Raw genomic sequence first — 12,500 nt, forward strand, 5'->3', positions numbered from 1 at the left:
CGACGAAACGACGTAACAGCCCCCAGTCAGCATGAGACTCAAGCTATATATACATCATCATCATCTCGGACAAAACACCGATCAAAAATGAGAAAGTTTCTAGAAACAATCCCTCGCCAAGGCGTCCATATATAATACGAACCCCCGGCTATCAACTAATTTCTTATACACATTCCATCTCGACCCTTCGCTATACATGTGAATATAACGACACGGTGATTCGAGATTCAACAATATTTGTCGCTCGGAACGAATTGAGTGGTTGCAAATTTTTTGTGAACATAACCCGCAACGGGCAGAGGATCACGATTTTAAGGTTGGTCGCTTAAAGGCCATTCGACTACAAAGAGACGAAGCGGACCGCGACCTCGCTGCATGAGGTTGACGAAAGCGACCCAAGATGCGAAAGCCGAAACCAACACACCTTGCCAGTACCCAAACGCCGAGGTCGGATTCGGGTCTACCACTTACCAACTGAATATCATCCTAAAAAGAACTCCAAACAGTCTAGGACAGGACCCATTCTCCACCCCTTCTATATATGTCAGGAGAACCCCGGATTCCCCTCCAGACACGATTTAGCAAACTTTTCCCGATCGATCCGACCCACCGAGGCCGTTTCGACCGTTCGCCGCGCCTACTAGAGCTGATTTCTTCGGACTCCGATCAGAAAATCCGCCGATGCATGTCGTTAACACCTAGTCCGCCTCGTCCGATCGATCGAGGCCGTTTCGACCGTTCGCCGCGCCTACTAGAGCTGATTTCTTCGGACTCCGATCAGAAAATCCGCCGATGCATGTCGTTAACACCTAGTCCGCCTCGTCCGATCGATCTAGGCCGTCTCGAACCACCCATCGCGCATCGAAAGTCGCATCTCTCGAACTCCGATCCGGAAATCGGCCGATGCATCACGTTAACTATTTCTTATATATCTAATATAATATACATGGAGACGGTAAGAATTCTTTTAATCGAAGATATACATATACTTCTCATCAATATCCAAAAGCTTATCGAAAAATAAATTACTCAACTTTTACGTGAAGAATCGTTCACCCAAACCTTATCCCCTATATATGTCAGGAGAACCCAAGGTTCCCCTCCAGACACGATTTAGCAAACTTTTCCCGATCGATCCGACCCACCGAGGCCGTCTCGACCGTCCGCTGCGCCTACTAGGGCCGATTTCTTCGGACTCCGATCAGAAAATATACCGATGCATGTCGTTAACACCTAGTCCGCCTCGTCCGATCTATCTAAACAGTCTCGACGCACCCAACACTCTTTCAAAGTCGGATTACTCGGACTCAATCTGAAAATGGACCGATGCATGACGTCAACACTTAGCCCGCCTCGTCTGATCTATCTAAGCCATCTCGACCCACCCAACACGCCTTCCAAGTCGGATCACTCGGACTTCGATCTGAAAATCTCCGGACTCATTTTTATGAATATCCCCAGTCAGTAAGAACGTTATTTCGCCAATATATACCAACAATAAACCATATTCCAATAGCTGAACCAAAAATATAATTCCCGATCCAAACGTTCTGCATCGCCCAACGCGACCACTTTCCCTATATATGTCAGGAGAGCACAGGGTTCCCCTCCAGACAACACTTACGCTCTATCCCCGACTCTCGGTCGATCGATAGGCCAGGTCAGCGGTGTCTGTTTCGGCCGAAGCTCGGACTTTGGTCAAAATGTTCCGATACAAAATTTGAACCAAGATAGATACAGATATGATTCCTTCTTAAATATACGTTGATTATCGAACAGAATATGGTAAATATTTTGCGATGACCGAGGATTTCATGAATTTTTTTTTTTTTTCGAAAAAATTTTCTATTATCGGAATTTCCTCAAATTTCATTTGGTTGCCTCCTAATGCTTATTAAAAATGATAATCAACAATCAGAATCATTATTTATCATTTATTTCAATTTTTATAATGAAAAACGTTCACGTCCTTTCGCGCCTCTCGATCGTCGTTTACGTGATGCATCGGTCAGCCCTAGTTTACGTGGTGCATCGGTAAGATCGAGTTCACGTTCTGCATCGGTCTGCCCGAGTTTACGTGGTGCATCGGTAAGATCGAGATTACGTGGTGCATCGGTAAGATCGAGTTCACGTTCTGCATCGGTCTGCCTGAGTTTACGTGGTGCATCGGTATGATCGAGTTTACGTTCTGCATCGGTGTGATCTAGTTTACGTTGTGCATCGGTAAGATCGAGATTACGTGAAGCATCGGTATGATCGAGTTTACGTTCTGCATCGGTCTGGACTCTGAGATATATTTTCGACGTGAAAATGTTCCGATACAACTTTTGAACCAGGATAGTTAGAGAGATGATTTTTTCTGGGATGTACGTTGATTGGGGAATGGATTGTGGAAAATAACTTGCCATGACCGAGGTGTTCTCGAATTTTTTTTTTTTTTCGAAAAATATTTTCTGATTTTGGATTTCACTCAAATTTGATTTCGTTGCCTTCTAATGTGTTCTAAAAGAGTAAATCAGTAATCAGAATCGAAAAATATTTTTCGGATTTTTTTTTTTTTGAAAAAAAATTTTCTGATTTTGGAATTTCCTCAAATTTGATTTGGTTGCCTTCTAATGTGTTTTTAAAGCGTAAATCAGTAATCAGAATCAATATTCATTGTCGACTTTAATTTTTATAAGGAAAAATGTTCACGTCCTTAAACGCCTCCCCATCATTAGCCCGAGTCCAAGTCGATGTCAGTCCCGAGCGGACGGTGTCAGATACTACCTATCGCCCCGGTCTGGACTTGGCGAGGTATTTCGACGTGAAATGTTCCGATACAACTTTTGAACCAGGATAGTTAGAGAGATGATTTCTTCTATGTTGTACGTTGATTGTGGAATGGATTGTGGGAAATAACTTGCCATGACCCAGGTGTTCTTGAATTTTTTTTTTTTTCGAAAAAAATTTTCTGATCTTGAAATTTCCTCAAATCTGATTGCGTTGCCTTCTAATGTGTACTAAAAGAGTAAATCAGTAATCAGAATCAATATTCATTGTCGACTTTAATTTTTATAAGGAAAAATGTTCACGTCCTTAAACGCCTCTCCATCGTTACCCCGACTCCAAGACGATGTTAGACCGGAGCGGACGGTGTCAAATGCGACCGATCTCCCCGGTCTGGACTTAGCGAGATATTCCGACGTGAAATGTTCCGATACAAAAATTTAACTGTGATAGTTAGAGAGATGGTTCCTTTTGTGATGTACGTTGATTGTGTAATAGAATATGGAAATAAACTTGAGATGACCGAGGTCTTCTGGGATTTTTTTTTTTTTTCGAAAAATATTTTTCGATTTCGGAAATCCCTCAAATTTCATTGAGATATGTCCTAATGTGTTCTTAAAACTTAAATCAACAATCAGAATTAATATCCAAAAGTTATTTCATTTTTTATAAGGAAAAACGTTCACGTCCTTTCCGCTCCCAAAAAGTGAGATATCATAGAAAATATCGCTATATTTGTTGTTTACGGCCATACCACGCTGAAATTGCCAGTTCTCGTCAGACCCTTGCGCCGAAAGGTTGTCGTCTCCAGACCTCTCAGAATTACCTGTATAATTGTGAAAGTGTTTCAAGTGTTCGTCTCATGCCCTCGGGCGATTCGCCACATTCCGTAGACGAAACAGGGCGTAAAACCCCTCCGGCGTTGGCCGCATTCCGAAGTGAAGCCGCTCTGTCTAGACTTTACGGCGACTAGCCGCATTCCAAACCCAAGTGTTAGTGAAATCTACCTGAAATTTACCTGTTTTGGGTCGATTTGGACAAAACTGACCGTATTTGAAGTGAAAGTGACTAAAGTTTCTAATTTAAATTCCTCCGAGCGAGGAATTTAAATCGAAAATGACGCTCGATAAGATGGAAATCGAGAACAACGATACAAGTTCCGGCGAGGAAAGCTCCACCTCCACCGCACCAACCAAAAAATCGAGGACTACCGATATCAATAATCCCAAATTCACGCACCCAACCACCAAAAAAACCCTAAAAAGAAAGACGGTCCAGCACGTTGAAATCAAAAATAGATTCAACTACCTCCCTGAAACTACGAAGGACGAAGTTGAACCTAAATCTGCCAAAAAACCGCCCCCAATTGTCGTACTGGGGGTATTTACAAACCACGCCAGAAAAGTGAAGGAGATAAAATCCGAAGTAGACGGAAACTTCTACTTAAAATATGGGGTAAATGACACCACCATATACAGTGAGACCTTGAAAGACCAAGAAAAAATCATGAAATTCTTGGACAAACATGGTATACAGTACCACACTTATACCCCCAAACACCTAAAGACCCACGCTTTTACGTTGAGGGGCCTAGAGCAAGACATCGAGCTGGAGGAAATTAAGGACGATTTAATAGGCCAGAATGTTCCAGTAATACAAATCCATAAGATGAGGGCGACGCAATCCCCGGCCTACATGGTGGTGACCGACAATACAGTCACCTTAAAACAGCTACAACACCACATAAAAGTTGTAAGCTACACTAAAATTAGGTGGAATCGGTACACCACCAAAAAAGAAATCATTCAGTGCCACAGATGCCAGTTGTGGGGCCACGCCACCGCCAACTGCCATAGGGCGGAAAAATGTCTCAAATGCGCCGAGTCGCATTTGACGATGAACTGCCCCAAACCAATAACAACCTTGGCTAAGTGCATTAATTGCCATGGAAGTCACCCGGCAAACAGCATTGACTGTCCAATCTACAAATCTATAATCGAAAAGAAGAACTCCAGGAGTTCCAGACCCGCAGTCGCCCCCAAACCGAGATACAGGCCAGCCCCAATTCCAGAAAGCAACCCCTGGGAACAGAGGAAAGCCGCCTATGAGGCGACAATCAAAGCAAATAAGGTGAGTGACAATACCAGCAAAAGCGCACCCACCATCCTGCCAAATATCCCATCTACGCCATCCCCGGAATTCCAATCAACAGGAAATCCATTTGAGGAAATTCAAAATGAATTTAAAAAACTCAATTCTTATATCAACCTAAATAAATTCCTTGAAAGTATAAAGCTTTTAAATAAAAAATTGGAGAGTGCCGCTTCTCAACAGGAACGGTCGAAAATATTCTTTGAATATGTAATTACCTCAAATGGATTCTAAGTCCTTGAAAATAGTTACGTGGAACGCCAACGGTGTGTCTCAAAAACACACCGAAATTGAGAACTTTCTAAATTTCAACAAAATAGACGTACTTACAATTAACGAGACTAGACTGAAAGACATAAACAAATTCTTCATTAACGGTTACAGAACCTTTAGAGCGGACCGAAACGACAATTCTGGTTTTGGTGGAGTCGCCATTCTTGTGAAGAACAGTCTTAGTAGCGCATCCACCATCTCGCCTTTACCCAAAGTAAAGTGCACAATAGAGAATATTAGTGTAATTTTTAATGAAAACTTCGTTATTACGGCGGTGTACAACAGCCCTAGTAACAAATTCACCAATAATTGTTTAAGGAACCTGTTTACAATTAAAAAAACCGCCAACGTTATCGTTCTAGGCGACTTGAACGCTAAGCACGAAGAGTGGAACTGCAATTGCAGAAATACTAACGGGAATCGCCTTTTCAGTTTCCTTGAATCCAACAATTATATAACCTTGAACGTCCCTAGTGGACATACACATTTCCCGGGCAATGGCAAAGCACCAAGTACAATAGATTTGGTGCTTACCAAAAACGTCCGCATAAACAGTATCCCAGAAACTAGTTGTCAACTGGGATCTGACCACAACCCAGTTATTTTCAAAGTCAACATTGATATCGAAAGAAACCCAGCCAAGTTGGTGTACGACTACTCAGTCACCAACTGGGATATCTTTCGTAAAAAATTGGATAGCAAAATCGCTATCAACAACAAAATTGAAACCGCCTCAGAAATCGAAAGGGAAATCGAGACGTTTACGAAGGCCCTCAAATATGCTCGCGATAAAACAACCCCTAAAAAACAACAAAATTTAGCGTACAAAAAACTCCCCCCTCATATAATCGATCTTATCAAATCGAGAAATAAAACTAGGAAACTTTGGCAAAAACATAGAAATTCAATAGATAAAGAAATTCTCAACATTTATACTCGCGAAATCCGTAAAGAAATCAAAAACCTCCAGAATGAAAGATGGGAACAAAAACTCACTAAAATAAATAACGACAGAACCTTCCTTTGGAAAACAGTCCAAAGTAATATTAAAAAATACTCCGAGGTTCCCATCTTAATCCAAAATTCCGCGGAATTCTCTACCGATAAAGAAAAAGCGAACATATTAGCGGAAACCTTCGAAACCGCTCATCATATTTCTCAAGCCGATGACCATGAACAGGCGGACATACGTAAAACAGTAGAAAATTTCCTTAATTCCAACAGGTTCGTTAAACCAGAACAAAAGTTCTTAACGAACCCAACGGAAATTTTCGAATTAATTAAAAAACTCCCGATGAAGAAAGCTCCGGGAAACGACGAAATAGATAATAGGCTGATCAGAAATCTTTCTAAAAAATCAATAGTTCAATTGAACTATATTATTAACGCAATTTTTAAATTCCAGTACTGGCCTAAGTGCTGGAAAACGGCGATAGTTACGCCCATCCCCAAATCCGGAAAGATCACGACCTCTCCGAGTAATTATCGCCCGATCAGCCTATTATCTAACCTTAGTAAATTGACTGAGAAAATACTGTTGACTAAAATCAATTCAGTAATTAAAAATAACCAGATTAAAGATGACCATCAGTTTGGATTCAAGGCAAAACACAGCTCGACACAGCAAACATGCAGAATAGTCGTAGATATTATTAATAACTTCAATATCAAAAATCATACGGTCCTGCTCCTTCTAGATATCGAAAAAGCTTTCGATAAAGTCTGGATAGAGGGCCTGACCTACAAAATGATAAAATTAGAGTTCCCCAAGTTCATTACGAAACTGGTGAACTCCTACTTATCAGATAGGAAATTCACTGTCCGAGTAGGAAAGGAAATTTCCGACCCCATCGACATTACTGCGGGCATTGTACAGGGCTCTGTCCTCGGACCTAGATTATTTAATATCTATGTCCAAGATATCCCAATGCACAAAAATACAAACCTAGCACTCTTCGCAGATGATACAGCAATATATGCTCATTCAAACTGCGCTGAAGACGCTAACAACGAGCTTAAAACCCATCTCAAAATTCTTCATAAATATTTTGACAGATGGAAAATCAAACTGAACGAAGCGAAAACCGAACAAATCGTGTTTAGCAGAAGGAAAAATAATAAAATTATCCAAAATAAATTAAAAATAGGTGACATCGAAGTTCAACCCAAAAACAGTATCAAATACCTAGGAGTTGAACTAGATGAAAGACTTAACTTTCACCGACACATCAAAAATCAAGTCGCCAAAGGTTATGCAACAAAAAAGAAGCTATATCCTCTATTGTGCAAAAAAAGTCATTTAAATTCAGATAACAAAATTCTTTTATACACCTCATACATAAGATCGATCATCACTTACGCCGCGCCGGCCTTCTGCCACCTGAGACCCTACCCTTTGAGATCGATACAAAGCTTGCAGAACAAAGCACTAAGACTGGCTCTAAACAAGCCGTACTTTACAAGAATCTCAGACCTACACGAACAAGCAAACATACCGACAATACGAGAATACATAAACAAAATCTCCAATGACTTCTACCAATTCCAGTGCAACTCAAACAGACTGACAAAAAATATAACGAAATCGCGAATCCACGCAACAAACTCCCGACTTCCCCATTCCCTCCCTTACCAACACCTTCCTACATTCCTAAAACCCCAAGCCAATCCCCATAGAAACGCCACCCGCTAAAGCTGGTATTGTCACTCAACGACATTTTGAAAATGGTGTCTTATCGACGAGATTCGATGAACGCTAGAACCGCCATTGCAAAAGGTGTGTCCATCGCCCCGTAATCGTAATGACCAATCGGCCCCCGGGTTTCGACCCAATAGCGGCACGAGCGGACTTACGACGAAAGGGACTGGCCACATCCAGCAAATGGCGACCTAACCGATTCGTATCTCGCCGATTAGCATAACGGAACTAAACTTCCAATTGTAAATAACTGTAAATATGTGTAAATATATGTATATATCCCCCTACCTCCCCACTTCCTACCCCAAATTATTTCAATCAGGTTTTTATTTTTAATTTTCCTGAATAATTCCTAATGAGAACATATAAATAAATAAACGATATTAAATAAAAATCCCCCTTATCCCCAATTATTTTAAGATATTCAATCATTTTTTATTATCATAATTAAATGTATATACTTGTACTAAGTAGAAGCTTTATAGCCCCCCCAATGTATTATAAATAAGTTCATATACCAACTTATAATGTATTTCTTAACACCAAATATACATGTTTGAATTGAATTGAATTGAATTGAATTGAACACTGAAGCCAAGCAGCGTCGGGCGCGGTTAGTACTTGGATGGGTGACCGCTTGGGAACACCGCGTGCTGTAAGCTTTTTTTTTACGTTCTGCATCGGTCTGCCGAGATAACGTGGTGCATCGGTATGATCGAGTTTACGTTCTGCATCGGTAAGATCGAGATTACGTGATGCATCGGTAAGATTGAGATTACGTGGTGCATCGGTAAGATCGAGTTTACGTGGTGCATCGGTAAGATCCAATTCACGTTCTGCATCGGTAAGATCCAGTTCACGTGGTGCATCGGTAAGATCGAGATTACGTGGTGCATCGGTAAGATCGAGTTTACGTGGTGCATCGGTAAGATCCAATTCACGTTCTGCATCGGTAAGATCCAGTTCACGTGGTGCATCGGTAAGATTGAGATTACGTGGTGCATCGGTAAGATCGAGTTTACGTGGTGCATCGGTAAGATCCAATTCACGTTCTGCATCGGTAAGATCCAGTTCACGTGGTGCATCGGTAAGATTGAGATTACGTGGTGCATCGGTAAGATCGAGTTTACGTGGTGCATCGGTAAGATCCAATTCACGTTCTGCATCGGTAAGATCCAGTTCACGTGGTGCATCGGTAAGATCGAGATTACGTGGTGCATCGGTAAGATCGAGTTTACGTGGTGCATCGGTAAGATCCAATTCACGTTCTGCATCGGTAAGATCCAGTTCACGTGGTGCATCGGTAAGATTGAGATTACGTGGTGCATCGGTAAGATCGAGTTTACGTGGTGCATCGGTAAGATCCAATTCACGTTCTGCATCGGTAAGATCCACTTTACGTGGTGCATCGGTCTGCCCTAGTTTACGTGGTGCATCGGTTTGGACTTAGAGATATATTTTCGACGTGAAAATGTTCCGATACAACTTTTGAACCAGGATAGTTAGAGAGATGATTTTTTCTGGGATGTACGTGGATCGGGGAATGGATTGTGGGAAATAACTTGCCATGACCGAGGTGTCCTCGAATTTTTTTTTTTTTCGAAAAAAATTTTCTGATTGTGGAATTTTCTCAAATTTGATTTGGTTGCCTCCTAATGTGTTCTAAAAGAGTAAATCAGTAATCGGAATCGAAAAATATTTTTCGGATTTTTTTTTTTTTCGAAAAAAATTTTCTGATCGTGGAATTTCCTCAAATTCGATTTGGTTGCCTTCTAATGTGTTTTTAAAGCGTAAATCAGTAATCAGAATCAATATTCATTGTCGACTTTAATTTTTATAAGGAAAAATGTTCACGTCCTTAAACGCCTCCCCATCATCAGCCCGAGTCCAAGTCGATGTCAGTCCCGAGCGGACGGTGTCAGATACTACCTATCGCCGAGGTCTGGACTTGGCGAGATATTACGACGTGAAATGTTCCGATACAACTTTTGAACCAGGATAGTTAGAGAGATGATTTCTTCTATGTTGTACGTTGATTGTGGAATGAAATACGGAAAATAACTCGCCATGACCGAGGTGATTACGATTTTTTTTTTTTTTCGAAAAAAATTTTCTGATCGTGGAATTTTCTCAAATTTGATTTGGTTGCCTCCTTATATGTTCTAGTAGCGATAATCAACAATCAGAATCAAAATCCATGGTCGGGTTTGATTTTTATAAGGAAAAATGTTCACGTCCTTTTTTACAACCCCGACTCATTGACGATGTTAGAACCGAGCCGGCGGTGTCAGATACGACCGATCGCCCCGGTCCCGATCGTCATTTACGTTGTGCATCGGTCTGCCCGAGATTACGTGGTGCATCGGTATGATCGAGTTTACGTGGTGCATCGGTAAGATCCAATTCACGTTCTGCATCGGTAAGATCCAATTCACGTTCTGCATCGGTAAGATCCAGTTCACGTGGTGCATCGGTAAGATGGAGATTACGTGGTGCATCGGTAAGATCGAGATTACGTGGTGCATCGGTAAGATCCAATTCACGTTCTGCATCGGTAAGATCCAATTCACGTTCTGCATCGGTAAGATCCAGTTCACGTGGTGCATCGGTAAGATGGAGATTACGTGGTGCATCGGTAAGATCGAGATTACGTGGTGCATCGGTAAGATCTACTTTACGTTCTGCATCGGTCTGCCCTTGTTTACGTGGTGCATCGGTAAGATCGAGATTACGTGAAGCATCGGTATGATCGAGTTTACGTTCTGCATCGGTCTGCCCGATATTACGTGGTGCATCGGTCTGCCCTAGTTTACGTGGTGCATCGGTTTGGACTTAGAGATATATTTTCGACGTGAAAATGTTCCGATACAACTTTTGAACCAGGATAGTTAGAGAGATGATTTTTTCTGGGATGTACGTGGATCGGGGAATGGATTGTGGGAAATAACTTGCCATGACCGAGGTGTCCTCGAATTTTTTTTTTTTTCGAAAAAAATTTTCTGATTGTGGAATTTTCTCAAATTTGATTTGGTTGCCTCCTAATGTGTTCTAAAAGAGTAAATCAGTAATCGGAATCGAAAAATATTTTTCGGATTTTTTTTTTTTTCGAAAAAAATTTTCTGATCGTGGAATTTCCTCAAATTCGATTTGGTTGCCTTCTAATGTGTTTTTAAAGCGTAAATCAGTAATCAGAATCAATATTCATTGTCGACTTTAATTTTTATAAGGAAAAATGTTCACGTCCTTAAACGCCTCCCCATCATCAGCCCGAGTCCAAGTCGATGTCAGTCCCGAGCGGACGGTGTCAGATACTACCTATCGCCGAGGTCTGGACTTGGCGAGATATTACGACGTGAAATGTTCCGATACAACTTTTGAACCAGGATAGTTAGAGAGATGATTTCTTCTATGTTGTACGTTGATTGTGGAATGAAATACGGAAAATAACTCGCCATGACCGAGGTGATTACGATTTTTTTTTTTTTTCGAAAAAAATTTTCTGATCGTGGAATTTTCTCAAATTTGATTTGGTTGCCTCCTTATATGTTCTAGTAGCGATAATCAACAATCAGAATCAAAATCCATGGTCGGGTTTGATTTTTATAAGGAAAAATGTTCACGTCCTTTTTTACAACCCCGACTCATTGACGATGTTAGAACCGAGCCGGCGGTGTCAGATACGACCGATCGCCCCGGTCCCGATCGTCATTTACGTTGTGCATCGGTCTGCCCGAGATTACGTGGTGCATCGGTCTGGACTTAGAGATATATTTTCGACGTGAAAATGTTCCGATACAACTTTTGAACTAGGATAGTTAGAGAGATGATTTTTTCTGGGATGTACGTTGATTGGGGAATGGATTGTGGGAAATAACTTGCCATGACCGAGGTGTTCTCGAATTTTTTTTTTTTTTTCGAAAAAAATTTTCTGATTGTGGAATTTTCTCAAATTTGATTTGGTTGCCTCCTAATGTGTTCTAATAGCGATAATCAACAATCAGAATCAAAATCCATGGTCGGGTTTGATTTTTATAAGGAATAATGTTCACGTCCTTTTTCGCCTATGTTCTTTTTCGACGTGAAAAGTTCCGATACAACTTTTGAACCAGGATAGTTAGAGAGATGATTTTTTCTGGGATGTATGTTGATTGACGTACGAAACTTGGAAAAAAAATAGAAAAGACCGAGGTACTCTAGAAAAAAAATTTATTGAAAATATTTTTTTGATTTCGGAATTAATTCGAAATTCATTCAGATGTCTTCTATCAATATCGCGAAAGAAAAATCAATAATCAGAATCGATATTCATCTAAGATTATTTCCTTTTGGATTGTGTTAACATTCGGTACGATCTTGTCTACGTGATGCATCGGTTTGTTTCTCGGCTCTTGTGAGCAAGTTGGACACTCGAGACGGCCTCCATCGATCGGATTAGGCGGGCTTTAATGTTAACGTGCTGCATCGGTGTGATCTTGTTTACGTCATGCATCGGTATAGCTTTAAATCGCGCCGTAAAGTCGTTCACGTCATGCATCGGTATCTTAAATCGCGCCGAAAAGTCGTTCACGTCATGCATCGGTATCTTAAATCGCGCCGTAAAGTCGTTCAC

Source organism: Harmonia axyridis, chromosome X (genome assembly GCF_914767665.1).
Source record: "Harmonia axyridis chromosome X, icHarAxyr1.1, whole genome shotgun sequence".
Taxonomy (NCBI): domain Eukaryota; kingdom Metazoa; phylum Arthropoda; class Insecta; order Coleoptera; family Coccinellidae; genus Harmonia; species Harmonia axyridis.